The sequence below is a fragment of the Sinocyclocheilus grahami genome, unplaced genomic scaffold (genome assembly GCF_001515645.1).
Source record: "Sinocyclocheilus grahami isolate Dianchi unplaced genomic scaffold, SAMN03320097.WGS_v1.1 scaffold56.1, whole genome shotgun sequence".
In the NCBI taxonomy this organism is placed as follows: Eukaryota; Metazoa; Chordata; class Actinopteri; order Cypriniformes; family Cyprinidae; genus Sinocyclocheilus; species Sinocyclocheilus grahami.
The window spans coordinates 3,342,380-3,350,428 of NW_015505235.1; the positions used below are offsets into that span (position 1 = coordinate 3,342,380).

Below are 8,049 nucleotides of genomic sequence, written 5' to 3' on the forward strand. Positions count from 1 at the left end.
TTATAAATATATATATATATATATATATATAAATAAATAAAAAACACTAGGCCTACGCATGGGTCATAACAGTTAACTTTTTTTTTAATAACTGCTATCAAAATGAATGTTAAAATATTCTGTTAAATATATAAATTATAATATTTATATATCCTATAACGATGGGCCATGATGGTCGACCAAGATATTATTATTATTATACTTATAATTGGCAATCATTAAACTTTAATATAATTTATTATTGAGTTAGTTGTAACAAAAATTCATATAAAATGATTTAGCATACAATAATAATAATAATAAATATTTAATTATTTACTATTAATAACAATTATATATTAATATAATTTAATATTTAATTATATAACAATAATAACATTTTATAACAATTATAAACCATAAGTATATAACATGCAATAATAATAATAATAATAAATTATATACTACACAATCATTATTATTAAAATTAAATATTAATATAACTTGACATTTAATTGCATAACAAATGAAAATAAAATATTTAAAAAAATAATTAACACAAATTTTTCATTTTTTTGCAGTTGAATTTTTTTATTATTTTAATAGCATATTTTTCCACTTTAATTAGTGTGCTGATAGCGTATTGTCCTTTATCTGATATGCAATTTCCCAAAATCCCAAGTATTTTTAATTTTTTTGCACAAAATGCATCCTCTAAATATGCGCCTAATCCGCTTTAGATGAACCCGAAACCAGCCTTATTATAATACTGTGCCTTTCTTTCAACCGATTCAACCAAAAACAATTTCAGATGCACTCAGAAAGACACTGGACAATGTTCTTGGTGGTTTACATGAGAAAGATAGTTATCAAGATTAAGAACAAAGACCAGAGAAAGACCACCACATGGAACAACGCTGACTTTTGTATCTGGTTTGTGTGACTAGGTGTGTATGAAAATAGTGTGTGGTGGGAGGATGTGTGTGGGTGTGCAGTTAGAGATGTCTGTGTATAACAAATTAACTGTATCCATCATGTTCTTGACCTACTGATAGTACAAGAACCCCACTGCAGAGAGAACAAGAGACACGGATTCTCATATAACACAACCCACCGCCTGACTGCTAGCAGCTCTGCACAGGTCAAGTTACATTAATGCCTGCAACAATGCGTTTCCTCCGCCTCGCTCACCTTACCCACAAACACACAAGAAAGCAAGAACAATCGCTCTGCAAAAACACCATGAGACCAAATCAATGCATGACTCCAGAGTGAAAAACACACTGCTACTTCATTTTCTCACTTTTACACTCAATTTGTTTCTTTCATCATTTTGTCTCCTTCCCACAGACCCTTTCAATGGGAAAGGATTAAGTAACACTCAGCTGGAAATATAGAATTAGAATATTTTGCCTACTTTGAAGGAGCGACTGCTAGTAAGCAACCATCTAGTGACCAAGCAAAATACCTAAGCAACCATATAGCAGCACATTGGTAACCACCGACAACACTCACATGGCAATAGATTCCTAGGGCCCTATGAAATCCCAAATTCCATTAAATTTTTCTAGACTGTTTTAATGCTTAAATTCAATTTTATTCATCAAAAAGCATGTATAATTAATTGAAATCATGGAACCTACAATACTAAACAGCAATTTATTAAAATTTGAACAAAAATGTAATTTTTAAGGCCCTATGAAATCTGTTTTATTTTTTCCCAAATTCCATTAAATTTTTTCCAAATTCCATATTTTCCATGGGTACTTTAAAGGGGTCATATGATGCGATTTCAAGTTTTCCTTTCTCTTTGGAGTGTTACAAGCTGATTGTGCATAGATAAGATCCCTGAAGTTGCAAAGACTAAAGTCTCAAAGCCAAAGGGACATTCTTTATCAAAGTTAAGACTCTGCCACGCCCTCCTAAAATGGCTCGTTCTAACACGCCCCCACATATCTATGTCACTATGTGGGAATATTTGCATAATGCCGCCCAAATGTGCACGCAGAGAAAGAAGGCGTGGTTTCAGTAACCGCAGTTAGTGTTGAAGCAGCCATGTCAGGGAGACGCTGTGTGTTTCTGGCCGAAAGCAAAGGCACTTTATTTGGCCTTTCGAAAGTAGATGCATTTAGGAATCTTTAAGATCACTTACAACAGAACAGCAATGCATTTTATGGACGACCGTTTCGTGAACCTAGGAGAGGAGGTCATTCTGACTTTGCTATGACAATCTGGCGCTTCTGAATCAGCTACTGTATTGTTACTAGTTTAAGTATTTGCTATTGACTGTTCAAATGCAGAGTTTTACATGCGTGTTTGTGTGTGAGAGAGAGAGAGAGACACAGCGTCACATCACAGTAGAGTTAGCTGTCTTAACCGCGGCTTGTGTACTGCATCATTACTGTGTCTGTATGTAAGCAAAAATGGAAGACTTTCTGACTGTATATAGGCCTAAGTGGTAGGTTATTTTAGAAAGGAAAATTTAAAAGACGAAACAAAGGAATTAGCTAGAATCAATAACTTATGAATAATTACTAGCCCTGTTAATAATAATGTATCTATTAATAGTAATAACTAATAGGCTATTACTGTACTCTGATTCAGAGTATTTTAAAATGTAGGCCTAATTTAATCTAATTACAAGTACTTAATTTTTGGAATCTGATTACGTAATCCAGATTACACGTAATCAGTTACTACCCAGCTCTGCCAACCAACACTTAGAACGCCTTAGCAACCATTTAGGAACACCCTGACAACAACCAAGCACACCCTAACAACACGGTGATGGATTTTGCACAAGCAAAGACTAAATTTTCTAAAAAAAAAAAAACTTAGAAATCTAGTTCACTAGACTAGTAGTTCACTAGCAACAGTGTCCAGTTTGATGGATTGTACCACTTCAATTCTAGATTTCCTGAGCTTGGAACTCTTTCAACATGTTTTGAAGATTCCAAAACAGCCAATTACCGACCAACCAACAAAGCAGCTCAACCGTAAAATAAGACATTTACACTTCACGCTATCAGACGGCGCATTACACAACCACATACTCTGGAAAAGCTAGAGGGGGGGGATGAAATATGGATACGAACAGTTTATTAGGAAGACAAAAATAAAAGTGCAAAGTGCGCGTGGGTGTGTGTGAGAAAGCAAGCGCGAGAATAAGAGTGAGAGACGCTTTTTTCGTGACGCCTTTTTATGGGCCATGCATAATCAGCATGATCCACCACCACAATAAAGACGGCCAAGTATAAAGGGCCCAGAAGCGACAAAGGCCATGTAACCCTGCTCCTCTGTCAAAACACACTAACACGACGTGAAACTGTATCATGAGCTTTATCTGGGTGAGGCATGGACCCATTGTCCTTCTGTTACACTGACTATCATCATCAAACGCTCAACTACAGCATACACAGAAACAACGGCGTGCCTATATCTCATATACCCAACATTCGTCCATCACCATGTGGGTCACATTACATGCAGCCTCCCAGACTGAGAACAGCCAAGCCACAGTCCCTGATTTGGGTCATCCATGCAACAGCTGCATGCCAGGCTGTGGAACGCACCCTCATTTCCATCTCAAGAGCCCCTGATTGAGAATTAGGCATCATCATCCCGGAGATGGCAAACCCCTAAATTGGCCACCGGCCCATAATCGCATCCAAAGAGGGCACACGCATTCATAGCCATGCATACATGTGTGCTTGTTTGCAGAATTCAATGCATGCACGTCTTCATCCTTCACATTTGCTCGACTCACAAATAGCCCTGGCATAACGGAGGGCATGTGAAGCTGGCACCACGCTGATATTCTCCACAGTCACGGATTTTAACGCAACCCCCTTTGCTCTGCTGGAGGGTGGAGAAACATTTGTCCACGTTCACGATTCATTAAACCCATCAACACATTTCCCAGCGTTACGAAGTCACCTGTGGTTTGACTGGAGGAGGATGTGTGGATGAGGACTGAATCTGTGGTTTAGCAGGGGTTTGTCTATTAACCCATTTAAAAATAGTGATTGACAATCTAATAAATGTTGACATTTAAAGGGTCTGAAAGTGCACAGACTGTCAACTATAAATGCGCACTGCCTTCTTTTTAAGTGAACACTTTAATGTCATAATACAGATGCAATGTTTAAAGGGTGTTATTCATTATTACGCAATCTCTGTCTCATATAAAAACAGGATCATAAATAAGCACGACTTTGAGCATACTTATTATAATTTTGAATAAGTAGCTGATTGTTTCTCCTTGTAAAACTGCATGTTACATTATTTGAAAATGTTTAACAAAAAAATATTAGCATTTATTATTCTTGGATGATTACATATACATACATTTGTACTTAGATTTCTGACAACAAATAAGGACTTTAACTAACTTTTGGAAACTTTTCCAAACAATAAAATGCATTTTAGATGGAAAAATATGGGATTTAATTGTTTAACATTCTTTGCAGTGCACCGACATGTATATAACAACTGGTTCAACCGAACAGCTTTTTATAAATATGTTTACTCAAAACAACATCTGAATTTCAACATTATAGATTCTATTTACGTCAAGACAGACATGAAACAAAACTACAAAACAACTCTACAAAGCCTGTCAGGATTGTTATCCAACCAGGTGGTGGAATTCTGTACTAGTCAAAGCTTAAATAAACACTTCAAAGCAACGGGTTTGCTTTGCTTTCATAGCTAAACCAACAACACGGCATTTAAACACGACAAACCAACCGTCGATTAAACAACATTTAATCAGATCCAAACACTCCGACCCCAAACCTGGCAGTTTGGTTTGTTAAACAACTGACAAACATTACAAGAGCGTCGCGACTAACGTCTACCTTCCGCCTAAACGGATCGTTACAAGAAACGCAACGGAAGACTCACCAGAGACGGTAAACGATGTTTGGACGCGAGTCCCTGCCCTCGCCTGCTTCTCGGAGGCCGGATGCCGTCTTTCCACTCTCCGCCAACACACACAAACACAAGCCGCCTTTTCAGACGAAAGACACGCAGCTTCTTCGGCCGACCTTTATCGGTCGAACTTGCGCTGGTATCCTCAGCAGAGCGCTTCGCGATCGTTTCCCTGGAGCGTTTGGTGACGGTGCTCGAGGCCGGGAGGGGTGCTGCTGCTGCCCGTCTACTGACGCCTCCGCCTAGGGGTGACATCGGAGGAAGAGGAAAACCTTCTTGAACAATTATTTTGAACATCGCAATCATCTGAAAGTTGACAAACAGCGCCACCTGCTCTCTAACGGCCGCTATGACATATCTGCTCGTGGCGTCGTGGTTACGACCCAATTTGGCAGCCATAAGGTTGTAGGTTTGAACCTCATGAACTTGAAAAGGTTCTTCAGTGGCAGCGGTAAGAGCCTACTGGTTCTAATCAGTTGTTTTATTAGCATATATGTGACCCTGGACCACAAAACCAATCATATGGGTAATTTTTTTTAAATATGAAAGCTGAATAAATAAGCTTTCCACTGATGTATGGTTTGGTAGGATAGGACAATATTTGGCTGAGATACAGGTGCATCTCAATAAATTAGAATGTCGTGGAAAATGAACCACAGACAACGTCAGAGGCGTCTTACCTGGGCTAAGGAGAAGAAGAACTGGACTGTTGCCCAGTGGTCCAAAGTCCTCTTTTCAGATGAGAGCAAGTTTTGTATTTCATTTGGAAACCAAGGTCCTAGAGTCTGGAGGAAGGGTGGAGAAGCTCATAGCCCAAGTTGCTTGAAGTCCAGTATTGAGTACATGTTCAGTAAATGAACATACTTTCCAGAAGGCCAACAATTCACTAAAAAAAATTTTTTTATTGGTCTTATGAAGTATTCTAATTTGTTGAGAATTGGTGGGTTTTTCTTAAATGTGAGCCAAAATCATCACAATTAAAAGAACCAAATATTTAAACTACTTCAGTCTGTGTGCACTGAATTTATTTTATACACAAGTTTCACAATTTGAGTTGAATTACTGAAATAAATTATTTTTTCCACGACATTCTAATTTATTGAGATGTCAAACATTAAAGTGTGACAAACATGCAAAAAATAAGAAATCTTTTTCACACCACTGTAGATGTTAAACAGGAACTCAACAGGGATGATAAGGAAGCTTGCAAGATTCAAAATTAGAAAAATACGGGTTTCACAAGCGGGGAATTGATGTGCAGTCAGATACTAAAAACGGTGATGTTACCGTCAGCATCCCTTGCTGCGCAATTCTGCATTAGCTAATAAACCACAACTATAAAAGGACTGATTCACTGTAGAAATAACAGTCAGGATTAAAGATAAGAGCTGAAGACGAGTTCACTACAAGATCCAAGAAACATGAAGACCTCGACCCTCCTGTGTCTTTGTTTCTTAGGTTTCAGGTGAGTCCTATTGAGCCATTTACACGATTCTAGAAGTTTTTGTTTTTTTTACAGATTTTATGAGGTATGAATATGTGCAAAATTGTAATGGTTAACATAAACAGTTGTTCTGCATCTCTTCAGTGATGATTTGTGCCTATCATAGATACGGTTGTATTATAATTCACATGGTTTCATGTTGTAGTTACAGTCTGGCAGTGGAGGATGTGTATGAATATCTGTGGGAGAAGAATAAAGACATCGCCAGTAAGACAATGGAGTTGGACTTCCTGAGACAAATGGAGAACGGCAGCCTGCATGCGGAGCGATATGTCAACTTCACCATACAAGACATCGGCTATCTACTGAAAGTAACCAAGATGTTGAAGAGAATGAGTGCAAAAGTAGCTCTGCCCAATGACATCAAGAACTTCATGAAAGGCAGATACTCGAGCTACAAAAGTTTTGCAGACTTCCTGCTCAAACAATACTTTTTCAAGGTAAGAACACAAAAACAAAAACTTTAAACATTTCAAGTTGCTTCTGAATTGACTGAAGATGCTTTATACTCCACAGGGTGAGCCTCCCATTCAGCAAACTCCAGTTATGAAGAAGTATCTTTCGTTCTACAGAAACCTGATGGACAATGACGAGCCACTGTACTTTGCTGTGGGTCTTCTGCCCTGCTCCAGACTCTGGGTTTAGCTGGCAGATAATCTCAACATTCCTTCAACCAATGCCTACTACACTTGGAAGGTGGGAAATATGGGCATCCATCCTGAGAAACACTACAAAGCTCTGCTGAATAATTATCTCAACACACCTGAGAAAGTGGCGAAGGCTAATGCTCTATTCCGCGCTCAGATTCAGAATGAGCACGATTTCTTCTTCTCATCTTGAGAGAGGTGTTGCAAATAGCCTACTGTCTGAGCAACAAATTATTTGAAGTATTTTTAAAATATTGATGGATGTATTTGGTTACCTATTTTAAGGTTAATATGCAATAAAAATATTTAATCATTTAAAATTAATTTAATATTTTATCCAAGTCTAATGTAAGCTTTGAACAAGCTTGTTTTGCTATGTCCACAGCCAGTTTAAACATAAATTTAATTCTGCTCTGTTGTTTCTGAATATTCAGTGTCTGTACCCATCAACAATAAAATTATCAGCTAATAAAAATATCTCGCATTATTATTATTATTTTTTTTAAATACCATCAAATGTGAAGTAAAACACTTTTCACCGTTTTTCACTGTAGTAATTAACAGGTTTTTAGGGTAGCATATTTGCAGCCTTTTATCATCACTTTTACAGTGTTTTTTTCATATATTCTTTAATAAAAAAGATAAAATGGCTATGTGCACTTTTTGAGAAAACTGCCTTTTTTGACAAAATACTTTGTGCAATATATTGCTTTGATAAACTGCACATATGTGAGAAAATCTTTTACTGTGTTTTAAGCATTGAAATAGGCATTTTAATATTACAAAATACTAAAATGTTTTCCCTATCACATTCTTACAGCCTATGGTTCCACTAGTTTGGACAAAGCAGCAGGCCTGGGTTACCTCTATTTCTGTAGAATTCATTAAAGCCTGAACTAAGAATTTAGTCAGCAACATTCACTTACAAAAATGAAAGTAGAGGGCAAGCAGAAGTTGAAGAGAGCTGAAGACAAGTGAGCATCAAGA

The 8,049-nt window shown here is 37.3% G+C and overlaps 1 protein-coding gene and 1 pseudogene across 1 annotated transcript in view; one reads left to right on the plus strand and one right to left on the minus strand.

Moving 5' to 3' along the window:
- cdk17 (cyclin dependent kinase 17) overlaps nucleotides 1-5,268 on the minus strand; it is a 57,018-nt gene extending 51,750 nt beyond the window's left edge. Inside the window, exon 1 of the mRNA XM_016270408.1 lies at nucleotides 4,885-5,268. The gene's annotated coding sequence lies outside the window, so the exon portion shown is untranslated. The remainder of the gene's footprint in view (nucleotides 1-4,884) is intronic.
- A 1,032-nt stretch (nucleotides 5,269-6,300) lies between these two features.
- Nucleotides 6,301-7,255, plus strand: LOC107584014 (uncharacterized; annotated as a pseudogene).
- The last annotated feature ends 794 nt before the right edge of the window (nucleotides 7,256-8,049 follow it).